Source organism: Tursiops truncatus, chromosome 3, assembly GCF_011762595.2.
Source record: "Tursiops truncatus isolate mTurTru1 chromosome 3, mTurTru1.mat.Y, whole genome shotgun sequence".
Classification (NCBI taxonomy): Eukaryota; Metazoa; Chordata; class Mammalia; order Artiodactyla; family Delphinidae; genus Tursiops; species Tursiops truncatus.
Genome location: NC_047036.1, coordinates 156,656,172 through 156,668,105, shown reverse-complemented (window position 1 = coordinate 156,668,105; position 11,934 = coordinate 156,656,172). Strand labels below are relative to the sequence as shown.

Here is an 11,934-nt window from a genome sequence, read left to right as displayed (position 1 = left end):
TTCCATACAAACTAAAATTATTTGTTCTAGGTCTGTGGAAAATGCCCTTGATATGTTGATACAGACTGCATTGAATGCGTAGATTTCCTTGGGTATGATGGTCATTTTAACAATATTAATTCTTCCAATCCGTGACCACGGTATATCTTTCCAGCTGTTTGTGTCATCTTTCATTTCTTTTATGAGTGTCATATAGTTTCCTGGGTACAGGTCTTTTACCTCCTTAGGCAGGTTTATTCTTATGTATTTTATTCTTTTTTATGCGATTGTAAATGGGATTGTTTCCTTAATTTCTCTTTCTGATAGTTCACTGTGAGTGTATAGAAATACAAAATTCATATATAGAAATCTATTGTATCCTGCAAATTTACCAAGTTCATGTTTGCGCTCAAATAGTTTTTTGATGGTGTCTTTCAGATTTTCTATGTATCATGCCATCTGCAAACAGTGACAGTTCTACTTTTTCCTTTCCATTTTGGAGTCCTTTTATTTATTTATTTTTTCTTGTCTGATTGCTGTGGCTAGGACTTGCAAAACTCTGTTCAATAAAAGTGGTGAGAGTGGGCATCCTTGTCTTGTTCCTGATCTTAGGGGAAATGCTTTCAGCTTTTCACCATTGAGTATGTTAGCTATGGGCTTGTCATATATGGCCTTTATTATGTTGAGGTATGTTCCCTCTGTGCCCACTTTCTGGAGAGTTTTTACCATGAATGGATATTGCATTTTTTCAAAAGCTTTTTCTGCATCTATTGAGATGATCGTATGGTTTTTAGTCTTCAATTTGTTACTGTGATGATAAGAGACCTAAGACAGCTACAGAGGCTAAGTGTCCTTTCTTCCCTGAATGGGTAGGTATCCTTGTTCTGCCTTCTAATTGAGTTAGTATCTGAGTAAAGAACTGCCAGGTGTCATTTAGTTCACAGTACACTGCTGTGGCAATATAGAAATGAATTTGCCTAAGTCATTTGGCTTTTCTCAATTATAGTAAATGAATATACTGAATGAATACTTCAACTTAAGGAAATGTTCTTAAAAATATATTAATGTAGGCAACTTCAGTGGAGAACTGAAAACAAAACAAAACATTCAGGTAAAGGGCTGAAATAAAAGTACACTCAGTTGTATCCAGTTTCCTCTTGTAAATCTCTCTTTTTAATTTGAGTGGACAGTCACTTGAGAATATCTGACTTGGGGCTAAGGAAATCTAAGCCTTCTTGGCCACACTGTATTCTCTTATGTCATTTAATAAAGACACCAGTTGGGCTGCTGAAAAAAGAGTGGGAAAAATCAATCCCTCACATCCAAAGGGCGGCTCTTGAAAATATGTGTGTTGTTGTAGTTATTTAGCTCTTCTGGCCTCAGAAGTTCTAATCTTAACCTTAGCCCCTCATGGAGAGAGACTTTGTAAACCAGTTCCCACGTTACTCATTATGTGACCGTTGAAAAAGAGAAACCCAGCACTTTTCCTGTGCTTTCAACCAGTTATCTTCTTCAAAAATCTGTTTGGATTGTTATACCTTAATCTTGCCTGGCAAGGGACTTATGGGAAGGTTCTTATTGTTTGAAAGTTTGGTGCCAGTATCTGCAAAGAAAGAAGAAAGATGTGTTTATCAAACATCCCAATAGTGAAGGTGTGTGAAAGCAACTTTTGAAAAAGTTAATCTGTCAGAGTTTAGCCATATTATTACATTTTATTTTATTCATTGAAAATAAATAATTATCAATGAATCCTTTCTACATTTTCTAGTTTCCCAAAGTTCCCTGTATTCACATTCTAAGAGGAAAAATGGTATTTTAAGTCACTGCTCTCCACCTTATATTATTTATAATCACTCCTCGTGACCTCTTCCTTCCAAGAAACGTGATCCTGAGAAGTGTCCTTTGTTTTTCTTTGTGGAATAAGTGATGAGGATGCATCCTGGAGACCTGTGAGATGTTCAACTTGTGGCATAATGAAACTAGGATGGAGAGTTCTGGAAAGATCTGGAAAGGTGGCTGGTAGAGTGTGGCCAGATGTGGGAGAAGAGAGACATACAGAGAGAGGGAGAGGAAATTTTCAGAGGGAGAAAATGAAACAAATAATTAAATAAGTTTTGTTGTGTGGTGTGGGACGCAAGCCTTTCTCTCCCCCTTTCCTTCACAATGTCTTTGTTAAAGACTGTGTTTTTCATTAGTTTTACTGAGATAGGATTTGCCGTTTTGTTTGGATACTGAGAATGGACCCATGGGAACAGTTACATTTGGGTTATCTCTGACTATCTTTAACGAAGAACATAAATATTGGCCACACTATCTATGCACATGCTATCACCATGCCTTTTTTGTTCTCTGTTCATATATCTAAGTCCTCTTCTTTCTTTAAGGTCAATCTCAAATCTCATCTGAAATGTACATTTATTGATAGATTCAACCCATAATGAACTGTCCCTTCTTTGTCCTCCTTAGGCTCTGATTATTTATAAAAACTCATTTTTGAACTTAGAAACTGTCCAATATGATATATTAGTTATTTCACCAGCATATGTTATATCCTCAACACAATTATACGCTTTTGTGGGGCTGGGATCATACATTCTGTAATTTTTCTCAGTACTTACACTTACTTTGATAAAAAGCGCATTCATTCATCTAAACATCATTTATTGGGTGTTAATTAAATATCTCAACTCAGTAAATATTGTTTCAATGAATGCATGCATGAATGAGGGAGTATGCAATAGGTAGCCTAATGTACCGCCCAATGTGAGAAAACCAAAAACATAAACACAAAAGCAAGCCAAAAAGTGGACCAGGACTTTCTGTAAAATATCCTGCTTTTTGTTGGATGATGCCATGAAAATCAAGATGCTCCTGAACGGTCTTAATAGCTGACCAAGAATAGTAAACAATTGAAATTCTCTCAGGCTTCTTCAACCCTATCTCTGGACACGTTTATACCTCTCAGGAATGGTATTAAAAGAAGAGATTAATAAAGCTCTTATAGATGAGTTGATAAATCTCTAAATATTTAAGTCTTCATTGCCTGCTAGGTTTTCTCTATTTTGGGTTTCCAAAAGATTTCAATAAACCACAGGATAATTAAAAATTAGACATTATCTTTCTTACCTTGACGTTTTTTGATGGTAAACACCTTTTTATTGTCTCCATAGTGCTGCCCGATTTCCACCAGTACAGTACTTAAGTGAATTTTGCTCTGGATAGTCGACTATATAAGATGTAAACGAATTGTTTGTATATGTTTTAGAATTCTTCAAAAGGGCCTGGCCATGGAAATGCATTGAATATTACTTAAATAACTAAAGTAACTTCCTCAGAATTATTATTCTATTCTGGTTAGGATACTATCTGCTCTGGTTTGTTAAAATTTCGCTTTAGAGTGGTTTTAATTTTGTTTCTGATAGGGACCTAGGATTTATTGCCACGCCCATCCTGCATCTGTTTTTCTTTGAATTACTCTCCTTGCAGTTTCTGATTCATACAGGGCCTTACAGGTTAGTGACAACCTGGCCATCACAACGCTGGGAAGGACAGGCCTACTTTTCAGAGGTGTTGATGTTTTCCGTACCTGAAGGTTTTCAAGAGATATCAGTCTTCCTCACCACCTCCCTTGGCCCTCTTAATGGACTAAGCAGTTCCTCATGAAATTTCTGTAGGATATCTGTACCAACTTCTCAATATTGTTCCATCCTGAGTCTAAATTCCTGGCCTCAAGGTAATGTTAGATTCCTAGCTCCAGCCCCTATTTACATAAGGCCTATACTAAGGAACGGAACCCACAGACATCAGTCCGCTCTTCTTTCTCTGGATTTAATTTCTCTGTTACTTTCTGAAACATGCAGGTGTTCCTTTCTTTCTTTTAATCTCAGCTATGTGCTTTTAACTTTTTCAAAATTGACCCAGAATTTACATGTGTCTCCAGTAAGAGTACATTAAATTGAGCTTAGTCTGCTATTCTACTGGCATATTTGAGATCCAGATAATTTGCTACTTAACTGGATTCAATGACCTGTATATTTCAGGCATCTAAAACTCACCATGTTCCAAATTTCCCTCCTTATAGTTAGTAATTTTCTTGGGAATCTGGATGACATTAAATGGAATAAAGTTAGTGAGTGGCCCAGGAATGCCTGAAAGTTTGTTTGTCAGAGTGGCCAGGGAAAGTTAAGCAAGGAAGAAAAGCAAATGAAAAACAGAATCCCATTATTATGGCTGAGTTTACTCCCAGGATTCCATGCAGAGCTCTCTGTAGAGCTGGGTTGGGTTATAACTTATGCCAGAGCTCTACGTGGGGCTGACACCATTTCATGCCAAGCTCTCAGTTCTGGGCTAACGTCATCTCTGGTCCACTCTGTGGAGTGGAAACTTCGGAGGAATGGCCAATGTGTTCTGCGGCGTAGGAAGAGGGAAATTGTGAATGTGACTTTCTAAATTGTGGAGGAACTAACCACTGTAAATATGCCTTGAACTATGTTGTTTAATTTGACCAGTCAGATCAATGACATTCCCCTTGAATGAAATGCTGCTACATATATGAGCAGAAAAACAAAACTGGTGTAAGGAATAGATAGCTAGTGGAAAGCAGCCGCATAGCACAGGGAGATCCGCTCGGTGCTTTGTGACCACCTAGAGGGGTGGGATAGGGAGGGTGGGAGGGAGAGAGATGCAAGAGGGAAGAGATATGGGGACATATGTATAACTGATTTACTTTGTTATAAAGCAGAAACTAACACACCATTGTAAAGCAATTATACTCCAATAAAGATGTTAAAAAAAAAAAACTGGTATAAGGAGATGGAGAGACTGGGAGTCTTATTTTCCCACCAATTAACTTTGCCTCTGACCATGACCTTCCCTTTGAGTCTCCTAGACCTTGGGGATGATCACAACCCCTTGGGTTGGGTGACGGCAACCCCATCTTCACTAGAACCTCTATAGTTAACTTTTGATTTTTCCCACTCCGTCTATCCATCCCATGTATGCAGTCAGACATTTGATCTTGGACTTTTCCTGACAAAATGTGCTTGAATATAACCATTTCTTTTCACTCCCACTGCTACTATTGTCACTGCCTTAACTAGGGCTTTATCTTTACGTTCTTTATATAAATATATAAATATCTATATATAAATATACAAATAAAATATAATATTAATTCTGATGATTTTAAAGTCTTTTCTTGAGAAAGACTTTTCCTGATAAAGATACACAATATCTTATATAAATATTTTTGTATTATCTGTTCTTAGAATTTTAGTCATATGATTCTATCTCTTGGTTTGTCTAGAACTTTTTGATTGAATGCTGGCTATTTTATTTGGCTTTTTTTGTTTTTCTCAGTGGAAACGTTGTTTTGCTTCCAAATATTTTATTCTACCTGGAAGTAGCAAATCTTCAAATTACAGTTTTTTAAATGCTTTCAAATATCAATACTATAGGTGTCACAAAATCTAGAAAAATGACATTTAAAAATGAACTACTGCCAGATGTGTCTCTATAAAACTTTCCCCCCACTCTTTTAGCTATATATTCTTTAACTGCCTCCTCATACGACAGTTTATGTATTTTCGAAATAAAATTTTAAGAAATAAACTTTGTAGTTTATAGACATAGATTTCTTGTAACATGGTTGATTAGAATTTGCTTCTAGTTATTAATAGTTTAGAAAAGTTTATTTCAGCTTCACAATTTATTATTGATAATGTCACATTAATTTTCATTGTTAACTTTGAGAAAACCTCTATGGATTACTTCCTCATAAATATTTACTATTATAAATGCATTACTGATTTCAGTACTGCTATAGGTTTGTGCATTACAGGAATTCTGATAAAATACTCATTCACACCATTCCATTACACACATTGTTGATGGGGTATATTCTTTTATTTATTTATTTATTTATTTATTTATTTTTGGCTGTGTTGGGTCTTCGTTGCTGTGCGCAGGCTTTCTCTACTTGCAGGAAGTGGGGGCTACTCTTTGTTGCGGTACACAGGCTTCTCATTGCGGTGGCTTCTCGTTGCAGAGCACGAGCGCTAGGCACGCAGGCTTCAGTAGTTGTGGCTCGCAGGCTCAGTAGTCGTGGCTCACGGGCTCTAGAGCGCAGGCTCCGTAGTTGTGGCACACCGGCTTAGTTGCTCCGTGGAATGTGGGATCTTCCCGGACCAGGGCTCGAACCCTTGTCCCCTGCATTGGCAGGTGGCTTCTTCACCACGGCGCCATCAGGGAAGCCCCTGGAGTATATTCTTGACAGAAGAAAATTTCCCGTTTTGACTAAGCATTGATGAGAACTGAATCTTTGACTTATCTTTCACATGCCTGATGATTGAAATAATTTTCCACAGAATAGCTTCTGGTTTTGTACTTTTCAGTTGGTTTTTTCTTCTTCAAACGCACATGCTTTGAGAGCTGTGAAGTGCAAGACATGGCTATATTGTAAGGTGGTTTTTGTCCTTATGCTTCTGTGTCTTGTGCTAGTTAAGTCAGTAGAGTAGTCAGTATGAGTACTGGAAGTTATTCCTGTAATGGGATAGTATATAGTCAATTACATATGGTGGTGTCTGAAAATCACATAATAGCCTCACTTAAAACATCTCCTTAGGGCTTCCCTGGTGGCGCAGTGGTTGAGAGTCCACCTGCCGATGCAGGGGACACGGGTTCGTGCCCCGGTCCGGGAAGATCCCACATGCCACGGAGCGGCTAGGCCCGTGAGCCATGGCCGCTGAGCCTGTGCGTCCAGAGCCTGTGCTCCACAACGGGAGAGGCCACAACAGTGAGAGGTCCGCGTACCACAGAACAAAAGAAAATCTCCTTAGCCAGATTTCAAAAAAGCCTGTGGCCATTCCAATATGATCCAACATAGTGGAATATGATAGAAGGAAAATTGGCAAAGAAAGAGACGCTGGTCTTACCTGATGGAAGTGAAAATATCTCACTTTTGACAATTTTGCAAAAACGTATAATTACATGAATTAATTTCTAGGATTCTTCATAGGACCTAAAAAGGAACCCATAGAGTTGTGGAACAACAATAGAAGCTTCTGTGATGAGAAGCCCGGGCACCGCAACAAAGAGTAGCCCTTGCTCGCCGCAACTGTAGAAAGTCTGCACGCACTATTGAAGACCCAATGCAGCCAAAATAAAAATAAATAAATAAAAATAAATAAATTTATTTTTAAAAAAGTAATACTCAGGTTTGAGGCATGAGAAATATGAGGAGAAATTAGCTAATCCTTTCAGAACTTTTAAAATATCAAACTCAGTCTCTAAGATTTTAGCATTATATACAACATCGGTTACTTATTAGTGGTTTGGGAAGGCCAATTTAAAATTTTCTGATCTTACTGTATTGAAATTCACGGCCCTAATGTTTTCCACATTGACTGTATGAATGATGAAGTAAAGTCAATCATGTATTTCCTTTCCAACTAGGCAGAAAACAAAATTTTGAAAAGTGTTTGGACTACTGACTTTTGATTTCTTCTAAGGCAAGTGTATAGGTAATTTTTATTCCCTGATTAGGAGAAAAATGGTGGAAGAGGGCAGGGTTAAGAATGAAGATTTCAAGAGCGTGACAGTTAGACGACCAACCAGAGTTCCTAAAGTTCGGTGCCTGTAACTGTTGCCGCCGCTTAAGCCTGCCAAAGCAGTGGTACGGCTGCTGCCCTCATATTTGCTACCTCTAGAAACATTCTTGCCAGTAGTGGCGGCAGCGGGACTCAATTACCCCCTTTTCTCACTCTCTGCAGAAGCTCCAGATGGCGTCTTCTGTGGGCAACGTGGCCGACAGCACAGAACCAACGAAACGTATGCTTTCCTTCCAAGGGTTAGCTGAGTTGGCACATCGAGAATATCAGGCAGGAAATTTTGAGGCAGCTGAGAGACACTGCATGCAGCTGTGGAGACAAGAGCCAGACAATACTGGAGTACTTTTATTACTTTCATCTCTACACTTCCAGTGTCGAAGGCTGGACAGATCTGCCCACTTTAGTACTCTGGCAATTAAACAGAACCCTCTTCTGGCAGAAGCCTATTCGAATTTGGGGAATGTGTACAAGGAAAGAGGGCAGTTGCAGGAAGCAATTGAGCATTACCGGCATGCATTGCATCTCAAACCAGATTTCATCGATGGTTATATTAACCTGGCAGCCGCTTTGGTAGCAGCAGGCGACATGGAAGGGGCAGTACAAGCTTACGTCTCTGCTCTTCAGTGCAATCCTGATTTGTACTGTGTTCGCAGTGACCTGGGGAACCTGCTCAAAGCCCTGGGTCGCTTGGAAGGAGCCAAGGCATGTTATTTGAAAGCAATGGAGACGCAACCGAACTTTGCAGTAGCTTGGAGTAATCTTGGCTGTGTTTTCAATGCACAAGGGGAGATTTGGCTTGCAATTCATCACTTTGAAAAGGCTGTCACCCTTGACCCCAGTTTTCTGGATGCTTATATCAATTTAGGAAATGTCTTGCAAGAGGCACGGATTTTTGACAGAGCTGTGGCAGCTTACCTTTGTGCCCTAAGCTTGAGCCCAAATCATGCAGTGGTACATGCCAACCTGGCTTGTGTATACTATGAGCAAGGCCTGATAGATCTGGCAATAGACACCTACAGGCGAGCTATTGAATTGCAACCACATTTCCCTGATGCTTACTGCAACCTAGCCAACGCTCTGGAAGGGAAGGGCAGTGTTGCCGAAGCAGAAGATTGTTATAATACAGCTCTGCGGCTGTGTCCCACCCATGCAGACTCTCTGAATAACCTAGCCAATATCAAAGGAGACCAGGGGAACATTGAAGAGGCAGTTCGCTTGTATTGTAAAGCATTAGAAGTCTTCCCAGAGTTTGCTGTTGCCCATTCAAATTTAGCAAGTGTATTGCAGCAGCAGGGAAAACTGCAGGAAGCTCTGATGCATTATAAGGAGGCTGTTCGAATCAGTCCTACCTTTGCTGATGCCTACTGTAACATGGGAAACACTCTAAAGGAGATGCAGGATGTTCAGGGAGCCTTGCAGTGTTATACTCGTGCCATTCAGATTAACCCTGCACTTGCGGATGCCCACAGCAATCTGGCTTCCATTCACAAGTATTCAGGGAATATTCCAGAAGCAATTGCTTCTTATCGCACTGCTCTGAAGCTTGAACCTGATTTTCCTGACGCTTATTGTGATTTGGCTCATTGCCTGCAGATTGTCTGTGATTGGACAGACTATGATGAGCGAATGAAGAAGTTGGTCAGCATTGTGGCTGACCAGCTGGAGTAGAATAGGTTGCCTTCTGTGCAGCCTCATCATAGTATGCTCTATCCTCTTTCTCATGGCTTCAGGAAGGCTATTGCTGAGAGCCACGGGAACCTCTGCTTGGATGAGATCAGTGTCCTTCATAAACCACCGTACGAACATCCAAAAGACTTGAAGCTCAGTGATGGTCGACTGCGTGTAGGATACGTGAGTTCTGACTTTGGGAATCATCCTACTTCTCATCTTATGCAGTCTATTCCAGGCATGCACAATCCTGATAAATTTGAGGTATTCTGTTATGCCCTGAGCCCAGATGATGGCACAAACTTCCGAGCGAAGGTGATGGCAGAAGCCCATCATTTCATTGATCTTTCTCAGATTCCATGCGATGGGAAAGCAGCTGATCGCATCCATCAAGATGGTATACACATCCTTGTAAATATGAATGGTTATACCAGGGGTGCTCGAAATGAACTCTTTGCTCTCAGGCCAGCTCCTATTCAGGCAATGTGGCTGGGCTACCCTGGGACCAGTGGTGTGCTTTTCATGGATTATATCATCACAGATCAGGAAACTTCACCTGCTGAAGTTGCTGAGCAGTATTCTGAGAAACTGGCTTATATGCCCCATACTTTCTTTATTGGTGATCATGCTAATATGTTCCCTCACCTGAAGAAGAAAGCAGTCATCGATTTTCAGTCCAATGGGCACATTTATGACAATCGGATTATGCTGAATGGCATCGACCTCAAAGCATTTCTTGATAGTCTCCCCAATGTGCAGATTGTCAGGATGAAATGTCCTGATGGAGGAGACAATGCAGACAGCAGTAATACAGCTCTTAATATGCCTGTCATTCCTATGAATACTATTGCAGAGGCAGTTATTGAAATGATTAACAGAGGACAAATTCAGATAACAATTAATGGATTCAGTCTTAGCAATGGACTGGCAACTACCCAGATCAACATTAAGGCTGCCACTGGAGAGGAGGTTCCCCGTACCATTATTGTAACCACACGTTCTCAGTACGGGTTACCGGAAGATGCCATTGTGTACTGTAACTTCAATCAGTTATATAAAATTGACCCATCTACTTTGCAGATGTGGGCAAATATTCTGAAGCGTGTTCCCAATAGTGTACTGTGGCTGTTGCATTTTCCAGCAGTAGGAGAACCTAATATTCAACAGTATGCACAAAATATGGGCCTTCCCCAGAACCGTATCATTTTTTCACCTGTTGCTCCTAAAGAGGAACATGTTCGGAGAGGCCAGCTGGCTGATGTCTGCTTGGACACTCCACTCTGTAATGGACACACCACAGGGATGGATGTCCTTTGGTCAGGGACACCCATGGTGACTATGCCAGGAGAGACTCTTGCTTCCCGAGTTGCAGCTTCCCAGCTCACTTGTTTAGGCTGTCTTGTGCTTATTGCTCAAAATAGACAAGAATATGAAGACATAGCTGTGAAACTGGGAACTGATCTAGAATACCTGAAGAAACTTCGTGGCAAAGTCTGGAAGCAGAGAACATCTAGCCCTCTGTTCAACACCAAACAATACACAATGGACCTAGAGCGGCTCTATCTACAGATGTGGGAGCATTACGCAGCTGGCAACAAACCTGATCACATGATTAAGCCTGTTGAAGTCACTGAGTCGGCCTAAATAATGGCTGTGTGCACAGGAGAATTACCCTGTACCTGAGCCTCAACCTTCTGGGGGAAAGGGAACTACTTTTTCCTTATCTGTACAATACCATGCTGCAGATGGGTGACAGACAATGATAAGAAATAGCACAGCCAGACTTGCTTCCTGCATGATCATGATCACGATAGGGAGAGACACAAGAGATGGGAAACTGCTGTTCCACAAGGAGTCTCCATAGAATTTTGCAGCAGCCAGGTGTCTGGAAGGTCTGGAAGGTAAGTCTGGAAGGTCTGATCTCCCTTGGTCTTCCATGGGATGGATGGTTAGTGTGGAAGGGAGATAGAGATTGCCCAGCCATTTTGTGATTATCATGGATTGATTGAGTCTTCTGAATTAATATTTTTCTTTATATTTTGGGTATTGGAGCTTTTAAAAATGTTTGGTTTCAGGTATTTTTATTCATGTGAAGTGTATATGATTCTCTTGAGATAAGGTTTTAAGCTATAATATTCCTTGTTTTAGTTTCTCAACTCTACAGATAAATGGGGACTTTGCTGGTGTAGTCTTTTTATAGGTTTTATAAACCACTTGAGCCTATATCAGTCATTTTAGTGTCTGACATAATGTTTGGAACTATCAGTGCTTTGTTGGTTTATAGATGATGGCTTAAATTCTTTTCCTGATCCGTTTCCTTCTTCCCCTCCCCCCACTTTAAAAATTCTCCTGTAACTTGGCTAACAAAAAACCAAGTCTGATTCAAAACCTCCCAGAGCGTTTCTCTTAAACGCATCATCTGGTGCCAAATGAAGATCCTTAGGAGTGATTATTAATTCTGAAGGGCACAGTTGTGGTACTGTCACTGATGATAACTAATAATGGATTTTTGGCCCTAGAGTGTTGACCTATTTCACCAGTGTTTTACCGTTGACTGCCCCTCTATGCTGCTTCCAAAAGTCATAGTGTGTGATAAGATTTTTACTTTCATTTCTAAAGTTTTTTTTTTTTTTAGTGAGTCCTGTTCTTCCTTTTTCTTTCAGCAGAAATGAAATCCCAG

The 11,934-nt window shown here is 40.2% G+C and overlaps 1 long non-coding RNA gene and 1 pseudogene across 1 annotated transcript; one reads left to right on the top strand and one right to left on the bottom strand.

Annotated features, from left to right (window-relative positions):
- Positions 1 to 272: 272 nt before the first annotated feature.
- On the bottom strand, positions 273 to 5,017 carry LOC117311681 (uncharacterized). Its single transcript, XR_012331018.1, has 2 exons — positions 3,106 to 5,017; positions 273 to 1,995 (listed from the first exon to the last, which is right to left on the bottom strand). It is a non-coding gene; the product is annotated as an uncharacterized lncRNA (long non-coding RNA).
- A 2,716-nt stretch (positions 5,018 to 7,733) lies between these two features.
- On the top strand, positions 7,734 to 10,898 carry LOC117311680 (UDP-N-acetylglucosamine--peptide N-acetylglucosaminyltransferase 110 kDa subunit pseudogene; annotated as a pseudogene).
- The last annotated feature ends 1,036 nt before the right edge of the window (positions 10,899 to 11,934 follow it).